We start from the raw sequence: 17,391 nt of genomic DNA, 5'->3' as shown, positions 1-17,391 counted from the left end.
CGTGGAGCTGCATTGTGGGCTTTAGTGGCACGCTGCACTGGAGCAGCTTTCACAACCTCCTCTGACTCGGGACTCTCGTTCTCTAAAGGGGTGAAAAGTTTAGAGTCACAGCAGTAAGAGACTGAATTGTCACAAAATGACCAGAATTTTTTTTTTTCTAAATGCTGGAGTGATTATTTTAGTAAAAACAATTGACACACCATGGACTTTTATTTTGTATAATATTTGATACATACAAATTTATTTATCATATAAACCATATTCCACAAAGAACTGTATAACTTATTATACATTATACTGAGTTGCCTTCAATTTGTTTTACAGTTGTTTTCTAATTTTAAGTTTCTAATTTAATTTTATGAAACATCTGTATATATTTTCTAGTGCAGTGCATGCAGTGCACAGACAACCCACCAGGGGGCAATCCAAAAGAAAACGCATCAAATTTTCTTTTCTTTTAAATAAATAATTTAAATAACTATTTTTTTCATTATACTTTATTGCGATTGTTGATAGATATAACAATAAATATAATAATATAAGAAATATATTATTAAAGGTTTTGAATTGTTTTATCTAATGTTGCAGTGGACTCAAAAACTATAAACAATGCTATAAAATATGCTGTAATAGGCTTTGTATCAAGTGGCCAAATAATATTTGTAAATTCTACTGATAAAATAAATGTATTGTATTTGTATTTTTTTGCATTAATGTCACACATCACATCAACACACTTACTACCAAAAAATAAACTGTGGAGATTTAATGTATTTGTGTGTAAATGATACACATGGATTAAGTCAACTTATTTTTTAAAGTTAAGTGCATCACAAGTATTGGATAAATTAACTCAACTCAGTTCAGTCTGAAGTTCTCCTAACTCACATTTTTTAACTTCTGCATCTCAGTCTGATCAACAATCCAGACTGATCTGATCCTCAGAAACATCAGTAAATGTTTATTCCCATCTGCAGATTAGAGCGCCCCCTATCACATGGGCCGAGGCCTTCCTATTCTCAGAGAGTCCTGATCATGGCGGGTTGTGGTGTTGATGGGATTTGAACTTATGATCTCCTGAGTCTCCTGAGAAGCAGGACGCAGTTAGACAGTCGCTCCACTCTAGAGCTGTGAAGCCGTGTACATTTCTGAGTCTGAGAAAGAAGGGAAGGTAAATTTACTCAGAACTGGGTTTTAATGGAGGGGAATTTCACAGCTCTAGACCGGCCCTACGGTCTAACTGCTGCTCATCCAGTGTGGGGAGGTCATCAGTTTAAATCCCAGCATGGCCTCAGCTCTCTACTGCCAAAACAATTCCTCCCAGTCTGGGGACGTCATGTGATAGAGGGCGCTCTAACCTGCAGATGAATAATTATTGAGGGGGCGGAGCCACAGACTGAACATCTTACACAGTAGTGAATCAGTTTCAGCTGCAGATCATTTACTGATGTTTCTGAGGATCAGATCAGTCTGGATTGTTGATCAGACGGAGATGCAGAAGTTAGAAATGTGAGTTAGGAGAACTTCAGACTGAACTGAGTTGAGTTCACTCAGAAACGCTCTGGAATCATATCTTTACAGTTTGGAAAAGCCAAGTAAATCAGTTACCAATTGACAAACACTGGCTTTACTGAAAATAAAGCATATTGATCCAATACTTAATACAAAAATAATGCATTGAGTTGATTTAAAATAGTTAATTTAAACATAATATATTAAAGTTGTAATTTGGTTGATGTGATATACTAAATAATAAAGTTATTTCACTGCATTTTAAAATGATATTTGTCCACTTCAGCTTGTGAGAGAGAGATTTTACTCATCGCCTCTCAGCTTAACCGGTTCTAATCAGTGAGGACCCATTTACCATCTTGTTCTTCAGTACTGGTTTTGGTGGCATCTACAAAAAAAATAAAGAAGAACAAAGAAGTATTTATTTACCTTTAGGAAGAGCAAACAAGACATTTATCAGTGCACAAAATCAGAGTTACAGAACTGTGCAAACGTTTTACTGTGAAACTTAATTTGAATATAAACGCTGCTGATCTGGTCAGTGAGAGTTTATCTGCTCAGTAAATCACTGATATCTGAATAAACACTAATAATATCACTCCTACAGAAAGTGGTGGAGGTTCTCCATCACTGTGTTCATCATTAGAACATCTCCAAAGTTCTCCTCATGGAGTCTAGTATTATTTAGAGTTCTCCTCAGATCAACACCTGGTTTGATGGTAAATTAGGGCTTAATGATGGAGAATCAGGTGAGCTGCTGCTGCTGCTGCTGCTGATGGAGGTGAACACATCCTCCACGCTGTGCTGGCTGGACTGGGGGACATCCAGGAGAACCCTGGAGGAACCGAGCTCTGTTCTTCAGACTAGCTCACCGACAAGATCTCACTACTTTCTTTCTTCAGAATGAGAAGCTCTTGTTTCTCCTTTTTACTGGATTTATTGTTAGCTGCATCTGTTCTGAGGAGATCTGTAGCTCTCTCTCTCTATATATATAATGTTTATTTATTATTGATTATTATTAGTGTGGCAAGCATCATTGATAGACTACATTTTTGAAAATGAAGGTTGTTGAAATGATTATGTGAGTGGTTCAATAAAATAATCATTTGGTTGCATTTCTGTTTTAGTTTGTTTAAGGTCTAAAGAGAAGCTTCGCTTGATCTAAAGGTTCTTCTCACATACACATCTCTATGCTTCTTTATGGAACCAAAAGTGGTTCTTCTGTGGCACTTCACAAAGAACCATTTTTGAACCACTTTAAAAGTTTGACTCTGTTCTACAAATCTTAAAGTAATGTCTGAAATGTGATCTACATTGTGGTGGAACTCACCAGCTGTTGTCACGTCATTAACTTGAGATCCTAAAAAGTCAGAAAAGTTAAGAATCAGTGTTTATTCAATCCTCCATACATTCTCATATCACATATCACACTCTAGTCTATAATTTGGCTTTTAATGGAAATTTACATTTACATTTACATTGTAAATCTGTTACTCACCATTTGCCTGGCCAGCTTCGGCACTCGTGCTGCTTGCTTCTACATCAGAACACACAGGTATTGTTATTACACAGTTTTAACACTCCTTATGTAGCCTAAAATTGATGCTTTTCATTACTGTCCAGCAGAAACCTAGTATCTCCATTTTTACTGTTGTTCACCTTTCTCCATAGTGTGAATCTGCAGTTATTCTTTATACTATATCAGAATTGTCATGATGAATGGACCAATAGAAATGCTCCAACATGACTTAAATAAAATCCTTTATTTACTTGCTTTGAGGTTTTCGCTCTCATCCTTACCTGCAGTGGCTCCACTGTAAGACTTTGTCTCATCTGTCAATGAAAAAACACCAGTATGTTTACACTGGGTCTCTAAGAGTAGAGTCTGTTAGAGTTTACTTCTACCACTAGGTGGCGGTCTGTTCCTGCACTGTTTCAAGGGTTTAAAGGGTTTTCCCAGTGTTTGAACTGAGCTTCAATAATGATATATTCTCTGATAGTGAACATAAAGCACACTACAGTTATTTGAGTGATGCCATAGAAGAACCACTGTTGGTTGCATAAAGAACCCTGTTTCTACCATGTTTCCACCATAGACCATAAAGAAGCATGTTTCATTACACGTTTCTTTTACAAAGAGGGTTCGCTATGGAACACCATAAAAGAGGTTCTTCTGTGGCATCACTCAAAGAACCATTTGTAGCACCTTCATTTTTAAGAGTGTAAGAGTGAGCACTGCAGGAACGGAGATTCCTGTGTTCGTTCTGTGTTTGTGTATGAAATTAAAACTTCTTTGTCACGGAAATTGTGAAAAAATAACCAGTGTTTCCATTACTGCATAATTTTAAACAAAAACTGACAGTTCTGAGATATTTCAGCTAGAGGTCACCTGCTGCACCATCCATACCAGCCCAAACCCTGCTGAGAATAAAGACCAAAGGTACCAAAACAGTGTCTTACAGAGAAAGACTCCAAATGGAGCAGTTAGAAAATGTCTGTTTACAGCCGGGCTCTGGAACCTGCCGTTTTAACCCTTATTTTATTTCTATTTGATCTATCTGTACTTTTATTTGATGTTAAATATCTTTTATTTTAGACTTTTGCTTGGTGTGCAGTTTTTATTTCTCATTTATGTTTGGGATTAGTAGGACCTAACAAGTATAAAAACTAAATGTAGTCAGGAAGTCATTTTTGCAAAAAACAATGTCCTCATATGAGGCCAAACGGTCAAAGTTTTAAAAAATGAAGTATGGTGGTGCAGAGAAGCAGAAATCTAGTGTCCTCATATGAGCACATAGGGTCTCAAGAGTTTTTATTTTTGTTTTTCATCTTTTAATGTAACTTTAACTCTTGGACTGACCTCTGCACTCTTTATATTAAAGGTTCTACTGAAGGTTCCTTAAACCATAAAATAGAAGAACCACTATTGGTGCCATGAAGAAGCATTATTGTAAAGCAGATCTGTAAAGAAAATAAGTGTTTCATGAAGTAAAGGTTCTTTAAATCTTTAAAATGTTCTTTGTACATGTTCTTCACAAACATGGTGGTTATTCTATGGCGTTTTCAAAGAACCCTTCATTAAAACTTGCCTTTCTTACCTTTCAATTCCTTAAAGAACCTTTTGATTGCTGGAGATTCTCTAAAGTTTATTTTGTAAATGAAACATGTGAAGAAACTGTTAAACTTCATGTAGGGTCGGTATCCCAGAAGGGAGTAAGCCTAGTCTTGGTCTAGGCTTAATCTCTTTCTGAGAAATCAGCCCGTAATGTTTAGGTTCTATGATAAATGTACATTTTATCTTTTTAGTGCTCTTTTAAACATACAGGCAAATAGGGTTCTCTGAGCAATGTCAGAGAAGAACCATTTGTTGTTCCATTAAAGAAAATGTAAAGGAGAAGAGTGAATGGGTGTCAGGGTTCTTTCCCAATGTAAAGGTTCCTCACACTCACATCACTTTTACAGAAATGGTTCTTCTATGTTGCAACTCAAAGAACCCTTTATTTTGAAGAGTGCAGGACTGTACCTGCAGGGCAAGAACTGTTTTTGAACCGAGAAGCTCAGCTTCACCAAGCTACAGGATTTGGTTTAGGTTCATCCATAACCCTCATCATGATCAGTAACTTCAGTGTACTTACCATTGGGCTGGTCAGGCGAGACAGAGTTCATGCTTTCTGTGAAGATAATCATAAAGGACATAACTGAGATTCACCCATATAAACACAGCAGAGGCCTTGAGGTAGCTCCAGAACACCTGGTCAGCTTATAGACTCACCAGTTGGAGCCTCATCAGAGGTGGAGTCCTGATCTGTGGGAAAATGTGGAACCAGTAAATCACCTGTAGCTGCTGTGCAGCATTCACACACTTCTGTCTGATTATGATTAGTTTAGGAGAAATTCAGTATGAATTTGTGAAGGTAAGATCACAGATGTACCTGTGGATATGGCTTGGGGAGCCCCATCAACTGTCAGGAAAAAGAGAAGCAACACAACATAAATCATCAACTCACAATCTCTCAATATTATTTGTTTCCAGAAACCTCTGAATGTTTGAGTGCTTTATCTTTACCTTTTGAGTAAATGTATCAGAAATATCTAATATTTAAGACCTTTGATAATATATATATATAGAGAGATATATTTGTAATTAAAAGATTAATTTAGTTCTTGGAATTTGAAGTGAAACACAAACACTTTGTTTGGATTGGTCTTGAACTTATCATTTGCTAGTCTATCTATTAAATGCACCTGGGATCTAAACTCCTAAAACTCCTATAAATTCAACTGGCAGGAAAAAGAGAAGCAACAAAACACATCAACCAGCTATTATTTGATGTTGATGGTATGGTGTTGTATTTTTCTAATTTAAGTAAATTTACCACAAAACAAAAGAAAATCAAATTTTTATAATTTTTCAGTTGCTATTTGTGAGACTGGAATAGGAGTTGATTTTTTTTTTGTTTTCATTTAGGAGGTTAAGTTAGTAGTTTGGCTGAAATTTAAAGTGAAAATATTTTTGCTCTTTATTTAAATTAGTTGTTAACTAACAGTCACATCAATAGATATTAAATCTCACTAAACCCCCAACTCCAATTTACTGGCAGGAAAAAGACAAGCAACAAAGCATACATCAACCAGCTAACTTTTTGATGTTTTTAAGTGTTTTTTTTTTCAGAAGCTTTTGAATGTTTAGTGCTATTTGTTAAAGTAAAAAAACAGATGTATCATCTGTAAGACTGTTTCAGCTCTCATTTGTGGGTGATTGTTAAGTGTAATTAAATTTTCAGGTTAATTTAAGTGATTAAATTGGTTCTTAATGGTTTCGTTGGAATAACTGATTGTAGTAACACTTTATTTTGATAACCTTAACTAACATTCATATCAGTATCTGTTAAATGCATCTGGATTCTAAACTCCTAAATTTAACTTTAACCCATAAAATTAATTCAGAAATAAATTTAGTTTTAGAGTTATATACCTAAACATATGTGCACTATTTTTCAAATGGCACATGTTGATGTTCTAAGTGCAAATAAGTGAAAACATTTACTCAGTTTAAATATACATTTTTTCTGCAATATTTCAGACATAGATTTTTATTTATTTACTGAATTTAACAGATTAAAGACAAATGAAATGTAACATATTTAATGTGCCATTACATTTCCCCACATCACATGTAATGTTATATTTTTTAATATGTCACATCATACAAATAAACACTTATAAGTAAGTGTTAGGTAAGAATAAGTAATATATACTGTTACTGACTAGATGCTAGATTAGCATTATTACTGGAGCATCCAGGTGAACTACAGCTGTTGTGAAACTGTGTGAGGTGCGCTCACCTGCGTCAAGGTCAGCTTCAGCCAGCAGCACAGTCAGCGCGCAGAAGATGAGAATATTCCTGGTTCATTGGAAAGGAACAACAAGGTAATTAGGAAGCGATCTAGAGCTGAACCTGATCTGCAGCTTATCTACTGCTTTATACAGCAATCCAGCTGACAAGCATTTCACCACTGTCCTACAGAAACCTCCCATCTCCAGTTTTGCCATTGTTCACCATTTCTCCAGAATGTGAATCTGGCAGTTGTTATTTATACTGTATTAGTATTTCATGTTGAACTGACCAATAGAAATGCTCCAACATGACTCATTACAAATCATTTTTTACACTGCCGTCTATTAAAAGTTCAGAAGGTTTTTTCTTCTCCTGTAAAGCTGCTGTTCTGGAGATATGAGGTTTTTGCCGGGCAGTGAGGTTTTATTGCCAGGCTTTATTACTCCTTTGAACGGAGTACAGATTGATGCTGAAATACTTCTGTAGGTAATTCTGGATGTTCTAGATACTCAAATGAAGACATACGAGCCGCATTGCAGCTTATTGACATTGTCATTAATATATGAAATACATCTAAGGGCATTATTTAGAGTATAACAGCCTCACACAGGGGTGCATACACTCTCACAAGTGCTACAAAAAGTTCTTTAAGCAATAAAAACCTGCTGTTCTCCAGCGTTCCTTATTAGAGATGTGTTGAGTTTAGGAGGACAGTGGGATCACCATTATAAGAGCAGAGCTGTGAACAGTTCTGCTCTTTAAAACACATCACCAATCTGACCCAGACCTTCTGACAGGACTTTCCTCATCATCTCATCTGAGAACATTCTGAGAGAGATATCGGAGAGCGAGGCCCACTGGTTGTAATAGAGATCAGTGTGAGAGTGGAGAATCTTGTAAGTTGATGAAGAACATTTCCATCCTAACTCCTTTAAATGACCTATTAGACCTTTAAAGGGTTCTTCATACTCACACTCATCTCTATTACAAACCTGGTTCTTGAGGGAAAGTGTTTCTCCTGTGGCTTCAAGAACCAGTTGGAGCAAGTAAGTTTATACACCTCCTGCTGTGCTCAGTCAGAACGAGTCAGTAAATGCTGCATATACTAACAGTCTGACTAGAACCTGACCTAGTCTATACCAAACAGAACCGATACCAGAACAGAACAGGATATAATGCCATACCTCCAGCCGGTGAGGTCTGCTTACCTGGTCAGCATGTTTGGAGGTCAGGGTCTGGATCCTGTGATGTACAGTACAAGGCTTAATATTGCACTTTCACTGCTACTGAGGATTCATCAGACGCCTGGGCTTTTATACACATCCAAAGACCACTGGGACTGCGGGAGGGGTGGACCCCTTATTGTGAAAGAAGAGGAGGAGGGAAAAACAGCTTCATCTTGGATTACATTAATTGTGTGGCTTAATGTAAGGATTCCTATATCCCTTTCCTTCCTATGTCTCCTAAAACATTCCCTACCCCCCTGCCACCCCTGCCACCCCCCGGCCCGAAAGGTAAATCCTTACTTCACAGTAAAGCTTTTGTTACCGACTGCATATTTAACATTAAATGTTGCACCACTGCCCCCCATCAGAATCTCCCTCTCTCTCTCTCTCTCTTTGATTCAGTCAGTGAAGGTTTATTAGTGTGACTGTAATAAGAACAGTATGACAACAACAACAACAACAACACAAATAATAATAACAATAACAATAACCACAACAATAATGACAATAACAGCAACAATGATGGCAAAAGAAGGAACAATAATATTAGTGAATAATAATAATAATAATAATAATAATAAAAATAATAATAATAGGTTTTGACACATTTACTTTTTCTTACTTATGATAAGCATTAAAGTATATATATATATATATATATATATATATATATATATATATATATATATATATATTATAATATAATAATATGTAAGTATATAAGTGTAAAATGTTGTCTTTAATACATACAATACAACTATTAATACATACAAACATATAATGTGACAACAACAACAACAACAATAATAATAATAATAAAAACAACAATAATAATCATCATCATCATTATTATAACAATAGTATAACACACAAGTGAATTAATTAATCAGTTAATGTTAAAAAGTGTTTACCAATGGGGCATTGAATATTTGTATGTGTGTGGGAATACTTTGTTTAGGTGGGTCAGTGCCCCCCTCCCCACCTTTTCTCTCTTCCTGAATAGTTTAATGATCATTAATATTACAAATAAAAATCAGCACTGAGTCAACAATGATTTTGCAATATTCAGCGATATGCAAATCATAATCACACAATCCCTGAATCACATGATCATGCTGTTAAGCTTTATTTTTAAAGCAACAGGTAAGGACACACCTGGCTGATCTCTCTCTCCCCACTGGGGGGGTGTTTGGACTGTGGAAAGTTCAGTCTCTACGCTACACTAGCTGAGGTAGTGTTAAGAGCTGGTGCCAGGTACCAAGGTCATGGCTGCCCACTGAGCTGATTGCTGAGGTTGATGATGACGGCAAGCTTTGAACAGTGGGCCTGAACCTGCCGGGCCTCTGTGAATGCGCCCAGTCTCCCAGGAGGCCAGCGTAGGCTTTCTCCTCTTCATGCCGTAGGAAACACACACTTAATGGGGGATTCCCTGGGTCAGCGAGGGCAGCGCTTTTGGAGAGAAATGCTAACCTAATTAGTGTGTAAAGCAATAGCAAGCTGGCAGCGGATGAGTAGAATTTTTACTCTTTAAGAAGGATGGTGTTGGGGAAATGGGCCTTGTTTTTGCCTCTCGTTGACACTTTGCCAAAGATAAGGTTCCAGGGTACTGATGGAGGCATTGTGGATCACTACTTTCCAAAGGAGTAGGGGATCTATGCTCAGGAAGTTCCACCTTTGGTTGAGAGTCATTTTCAAGAGAGTCACCGACTCATGGTCACTGACCCAAGGTAAAGGGGCATTCCTGAGAAAATCCATAACTTAATACGGGACTTCTGCTCATGAGGACAGGATGGAGGAATTTAGCCTTTCCAGGTGAACTAGTGTCATGTGATCTGGTGACTTTTGGATAAGAAAAAAACGTACATTCCTAAAAAATGAAACCACCGCCAAGGTTCTCATATCCACAATAAAACCTCTGCCCTGTGTATACAATACTGTGTAGATCCCCCTTCATGCCACCAAAACAGCTCTGACCTATTGAGGGATAGACTCCACATGACCTCTGAAGATGTCCTGTGGTGTCTGGCATCAAAAAGATACTGACCACTGCATACCAGGAACACCCCACAAGTCTTGCAGGCTGATGTTCTGGATATGTTCTGACCCAGTCATTATCTAGAACATCACAGTCTGGTTCTGGTCAAAGTGTCTCAGATTCTTACGCTTGTCCATTTTTCCTGCTTCATCACCTTCATCATCTTCAAGAACTGACTGTTCTTCACTCACTGCCTGATATGTAGATCCACCCCTCGACAGACAGGAGACCCAGATCAGCAGCGTTCTTCACTCCAGATGGTAGTGGTGCTGATGTTGTGGCTAATTGGTGTGTATCTGTCAGGTGTATGTCTATATGACAGTTCAGAAACATTAAAGATTCTGAATCAAATGTAATGAATGAATGAAGTTTCTTACAAAGTATCCAGTCAGAGTTTCTCAGTCTTCATCTAAAGCATGAGCTTTCTGATGGAACGTGAGATTAGTGTGTAAGGAATGGGATGATAGCAAAGATGCTAAAAAAAAAAGATCAAACAGGATTCAGTCATTTTTGGGGGAAACATGTGGAAATTCCACCCACACAGTACACCTTCCACAGACTCATGCGTCTAAGACTAATACCCTTGTACGTCTCTAGCAGGATTTCCGTCATGGTCATTCGAGCTGCTGGTTCTTTTTGCCTTTTATCAGACCGAACGAATGCCAATAGAAATGAATGGGCCGTCTCCAGACAAGACAGGAAGTCTACCCATCTGGGTTTTACATTTCCCGGATTTGTATGGAGTCCTGTGGTGAAATGGAACAGGCCCCTCTCGAGCAGAACAGAGGTTAGAGTGGTGATAATGGGAGAAAGCGGTCCTCTGTATTAGAGTTACATCTCACACGTCCTTCGCTCTGGTATTTAGGACTGGCCCGGCCTGCTCTCAAAGGAGCTCTCTGTCTGCAGACTAAAAGGATTTCTCTCTTTAAGTGTAAAAGGATAATTAACCTTACCAGTTCGCATTATGGCCACTTAGCTGTCTTTTCATGGGACACATTCGCCAGGGAAGTCTTTGAAAGTTGGTAAGGTCAGATTTACATGTGTATGTGAGGAAAGCCCCAGGGCATTCGGGACCCCCCTGAGTTTCAATCTAAAGCATGTTTCAGGGAAGTGACCGGACACCTGAACTGCAGCACGTATGGTCGAGGTTGGAAGTTTACATTCAGTCATCATTTATTTATTTCATTTTTATTTAAGCTATAATTAAACCATGTCATTAAGAACATACATCTGTACACTGTGCAGCCTGGCAAACAGAAGAGGGGGCTACAACAACAACAACAACAACAACAACACACATCAACAACAAACAACAACAACGATGACCAAAAGCAGTGAAAAGTAAAGCAGATACATCAGATGTATCAGTATCATATAAAATAACTGTTTATAAATGTAGATGTCAATACTAATATAAACATCTCAATATTTCACAGATTCTATATTAAACCAGTGTGTGTAGTGTATGTAGTGTATGTATGGGGAGTGTATAGTGAGTGTATAGTGGGTATATAGTGTGTTAGTGTAAAGTGTGTGAGTAGTGTCTGTATGGTGTGTATATAGTGTGTGTTAGTGTATATTGTGTGTATAGTTTATTTATATTGTGTATAATGTGTGAATAATGTATGCATGGTGTGTGTACAGTATTTGTACAGTGTTAGTATAGTGTTTGTATAGTGTGTGTGTAGTGTGTGTATAGTGAGTATAATGTGTGTACAGTATGTGTATTATGTGTGTAAAGTGTGTGTGTGTACACTGTGTGTGTGCATAGTGTGTGTATAGTAAGTACAATCTGTGCACAGTATGTGTATAGTGTGTGTGTATAGTGTGTTATATTCTGTATTTTTATTGGGTATTTGTGTTTGTGTTGCTACAGTGAGGGACAATGTCCGTACATTTGTCACTCAGCTTTACACCTGTGTTCATGTGATGTGACAATAAACCTAACTGGACTTGATTTGATTAATTGATAAATTGAAAAAATGAATGAAAATTCTGATCTGAATGACACTTTATTCTGAGTGAAAATAAACAGATTGGTGATGGAGCAGCATCTGAACATTCAGCAGATTATCAAGAGAACTTTAATGAACTGTATGAATACAGCACGTTTATAATCTACTGAATCCAGCTGATCTTCACTTTATGTGGAGAGTCCGAGTTCAGATCTGTAGACGTTCACCTGAGAAACCACTGAGCATCTAACAGCTCTAACACAGACCCTCCCACCATCCTCAACCAGCTGCTATAGACCTGCTGCTGACACCAGTCTGGAAACTGGAGCTTTACTGGATTAGGATAGGATTAATGGGGCCAGGGTGAGAGTTAGGATTAGGCCCAGGATGACAGTTAGTATTAGGTTTTGGTTGAGGTTGAAGTTTGGATTAGGTTAAGGTTAGGGATAGGATTAGGTTTTGGGTTAGGGTTAGGATTAGAGGTAAGAGGGTAAGGCTGGGTTAGATTTAGAGTTGAGATTAAGGCTAGGATTAGGGCCAGGGTTAGAGTTAGGTTTTGGGTAAGGCTGGGTTTGGTTTTGGGTTGAGGTTAAGGTTAAGACTGGGGCCAGGATTAGGTTTTGGGTTGAGGATAATGTTAGGATTAAGGTTATGAGAAGGTTAGGAGAAAAAGAACAGTACAAAGAAATGCCTAAAATCCCAACACTGCCACAACATTAATGTCCATAATCAGTGTACCCCCCCCCCATACACACAAGTGTGATTGATTGTTATATTCTCTGCATTATGGACTAATTAACAACTCATTCCATCAAAAACATAAGTAGTTTGAGCATGTAGCACATAATATAGAAAACATGTCACAATGTTTTTGAGTGTGGTTCTGATGGACCACAATGCAATGCAAAATGGAAGGAAAAGGAGCTAGTTGAGCCTGGAAAAACAAGAAGAAATGGCGGACACCAGCGGCGGCAGGAGAACTTGCAGCGAGGTATGTTGGCATAGCAACACTTTCACCACTTCCTGTTTGTTAGAAATGGGTTATTATTAATATTATGGGCGTTACTGTGTGTATTACACAATGGAGACGCAGCCCTTGTGTAGTTCAGGCCTGAAGCAACGCACTAAACAATGTTCTCATATCTGTGGAAGCCTTTGCCCTCTCTGGACCAGCACTGGATCATATAGACAGAGCCAATTTTAGTAAATGAAGTATCATAATTTGTAGACAGTCTCCATTGCCTTCTATCATCATGAAAAATTACACTTTATGACCAGCACATACCAGACAGGATTTATTAAAAGGCTGATAGTACTGAACAGCTTTTTAATATAGACAGAGTATCACATGAGGCCTATCTGTTGCTGTGGGCTCTGTGGGCAAAGTAATCTGCAGACAATTACCTCTACATCTTATAACACTGGGCCTATTTAGTGTTGGACATGTTTAGCATGAATAAAAGAGAGATTTCCCAAAGTATCAATGATAAAACTGGCTTAAAGATTGGTTTACAATTAGTAAGCTTTTACAAAAGCAATCTATAATTGGAAATTTTAACCAAAGGGCTAAAGTAGAGTAGATGCATTGAGCACTTCTCGCAAGCAGAGTTATTTAGATCTTAGATTAGAATTTAGAATTTTTCTTTATTATAATTAGGATAGCTAAATATCATACGAGACAATTATCAGGTTAGGATTAGGGTCAGGGTTAGAGTTAGGTTTTGGGTTGAGATTAAGGTTAGGGCCAGGATGATGGTTAGGATTAGGTTTTGGGTTAAGATTAGGATTAGAGTCAGGGTTAGGAACACCTGTGTCACCTTCAAGAACTGACTGTTCCCCTGCTGCTTAGTATATCCACCCCTTAACAGGAGCCACTGGAACCAGATCATCAGTGTCATAGACTTTACTTGGCCGTGGTCTTAATGTTATGGCTAGTCAGTGCACTCTGGAAGCTCTCAAAGCTCATAAACACATATATTGTCATTTCTAGTGTTTTGATGATTTAGACTAAGACTATATTAAAGGCCTATTCTTTTTGGACTCAGAAGCGCCACCTATAGGGCACTTTACAAGTCTGTAGTTGGGGTCACAACCCACGCTGTGTTAGTTTACTGCTCTCCATGTTTGAGAGATTTCATCAAGGCTTCTTTGTTGGGTGCCAGGAGCCCTGTCTGCCACACTGACAGTGTTTTGCAGAGGAGATCATTCTCCGAGACTTGTTAGTCTTGCCAAACTATTAGCTTCAGAATGTTAATGCAGCCTCAATAAGAGACCGATCAAAAGGGGATAAGATGGCCGAGTTCATATTAAAAGGGCTTAATGTCTTAGGAAAATAAAGTGCTTTTATTCAAGGTCTACTTCGGGTTGTTAATCCTATAGCTTGTGTCAACCATGACTCCAAGTTAATTGGCTTCCTTGAAACCCCTGCAGCTCCTCTCTGATGCTGGGTAACAGGCAGTGAAAGTTTAAAAATATAGACTGAGCTTGTTCTGTTTATATTAATAATTCAGTTTATTTATTTTAGTTTATTTGCACAATTTAAAACAGTCATAGACCAAAGCTAACAAAAACATATAGGCCTATTTACTTCTATAAAGCCTTAATAATACTACACTTTCAAAATATTGTGCTCTTATATTCAGAAAATGTAATATACTATACAAGGTATATTAACCAATACATGAATACATTTACAATTATGGCATTTAGCTGACGCTCTTATCCAGAGCGACTTACAAGGTACCTCATATTACAGAGGTGGGCCAAAGTAGTGTTAGGAGTCCCCAGGACTCTTATTGGTGTAGCGCAGCACAGGAATCGAACCCCAGTCCCCCCGTGTGGTAACGGACAGGCAGGTAGTGGTGTTATCTGTTGCGCCACACCAACCACTCAATAGACTCAATATCAAAGAATATCAAAGAATCAATAACTAATACAAGAACCGATAACCAGTGCTTAAAGTGGTGAAAAAAAACCTCCATACCATTATGTAGTGCTAGGTTAAGCTAGGTTAGTGTCTGTAAACTGTTGCTGTGATTATCTATCAATTATCTATAAAGTTGTGATTATTTATCAATGTGTGTAGTTCAATACATAGCTACAACCTCCAGCTTCACCAGTGTTTGATGTATATCAGGGATGGCAGACGCAGTTGAGGTAACGGGCCACATTACTGTTTACATACAGACACTGGATTAGGTGTGAGTTCAGGTGTAGTGTGGGTGGGGAGAAGTTTTTGGTGGGTGCAGTGTGACTGAGCAGAGGTCACAGTTCCAGTAAGTAAGTAAGTGCAGGGTGCAGAGTGTGTGTGTGTGTGTGTGTGTGTGGGTTTGTGATGGACTGGACTGATACACTGTACTACTGGCTGTTCAGCAGCCTGATGGCTTTGGGGTACAAGCTGTCTCTGAACCCTCTCGTCATGCTTCTGTACCTCCTGCCTCTGGGCAACTGGGGGAACAGGCAGTGGCTTGGGTGGGTAGAGTCCTTAATAATCCTCCCGGACATCTGCAGACAGCGGCTGGTGTAGAAATCCAGAAGGTTTTGGAGCTTCCACTTCAAGCGCTGTAAGTGTCTGCATGCATATACACTGCCTGGCCAAAAAAAAGGTCACCATCTGGATTTAACGAAGCAAATAGGTAAGAGCCTCCCATTGGATAATTACTGCATGGGTGATTATGTTATTTAACCCTAACTGATTGAGTGCGTAGCTTCTCATTTGTTAAACAGATGGGTCAAATTATTGGCCTGCATCAAGCAGAGGAAATGAGAAACGTCTGAAATCAGGGTTAAGAACTGTCCAACGCGCGGACAGTGGAGAAACATCATCTTCATCTTCATCATGTATTGTATTTATAGTGTGTTTACTCTTGCACCAATGGTTACAACTGTAACAACTGCAGCTTCCCTCCTGGGATCAATAAAGTATTTCTGATCTTTGTGGAAGGAATGTGGTCAAAAAAAAACTTGAATGATGATGATTGGCGATCACTTAAACAGCAGTAGAGCTCAGGGATGGGTTTAATAGTGGAAGTAACACTGTGAATGGACCTCGAGGGATTGGGACTAAACAGCTGTCCCACTTCTTAGTGCTTCAGTTCAGTGTTGGGGAGCATGAAGATTGGACTCTGGAGCAATGGAAGAAGCTCGTGTGGTCTGATGAGTCCAGATTTACCCTGTTCCATCATGCCTAGTGCCTACCGCACAAGCCTGTAGGGGCAGTGCTCTGATCTGGGGTTGCTGCAGGTGGTCAGCTGATTACCTGAATCTATTGAAGCACCAGGTCCTTCCACCAATGGATATTTTCTTCCCTGATAGCACGGACACATTCCAAGATGCCAGGATTCGTCAGGCTCAAATTGTGAAAGAGAGGTTCAGGGAGCACGAGAATCTCCCATCATCAATATAAGATATTGGGGGAAATGAATTTGTTCAACCTTTCTGTTTGGCAGGCCGGGCAGTGTATATGTAAAATTAAGGTAATATTTGCTAAAGTTATACATCCATATTAACTCCTGAGCAATAGTAAAACATATGTCACAAAAGGGTGAAAGAAATACATATAAAGTAAATATATATACAAATAATATAGAGACAACCATGCATCAGATAACAGCTACAGTAGCAACTTTATTATATTTAATACATAAACAACTTTTTTTTGCCAAATGGAAAAGCCCATTTCACAGTTTAGTACCCCAAAATCGTCCAGGGGGTTTACATGCGTCGCAGCCTCTGATTCCGAGTCCAGACCACCACAACCCTGAACAGGAAGAAGCGGATGAGAAGATGGATGGATAAATATACAAAAGGGTCTGTTCTGCTTTTGTTGGAGTAACTGTCTCTACTGTCTACAGGGAAGAAGGCTTTCTGCTGAATTTCAGAGCATTGCTGTGAGGATTTGATTGATTGCATTCAGCGACGAGAGCGTTAGTGAGGTCAGGATGTTGGATGACGATGATCACCACCCCACCTCATCATCCCCAACTCATCCCAAAAGCACCATCTTCATATCTTACCTTGTAATGCTCCCATGCTTTGGTCATACTGCAAGTGAATACTACAACACTTTCTTATTTTTGATTTATTTATTTATTCTACTGTATCTGTATTATTGACAAAAGTATTGGGACACCTGTTCGTTCATTGTTTCCTCTGAAATCAAAGGCATTAAAGAGCTGATCCTGCTTCTGTTGGAGTAACTGTCTCTACAGTCCAGAGAAGACGACTCTCTACTACATTTGGGAGAACTGCTCTTTGCATTTCGGGTAGATGCCAACTGCATTTGCTGCCTTGTAGCCTGTCTGTCTAATGTATCTGTCTACCATT

This window comes from Salminus brasiliensis, chromosome 3 (assembly GCF_030463535.1).
Source record: "Salminus brasiliensis chromosome 3, fSalBra1.hap2, whole genome shotgun sequence".
Taxonomy (NCBI): Eukaryota; Metazoa; Chordata; class Actinopteri; order Characiformes; family Bryconidae; genus Salminus; species Salminus brasiliensis.
This window is presented reverse-complemented; position numbering follows the sequence as displayed.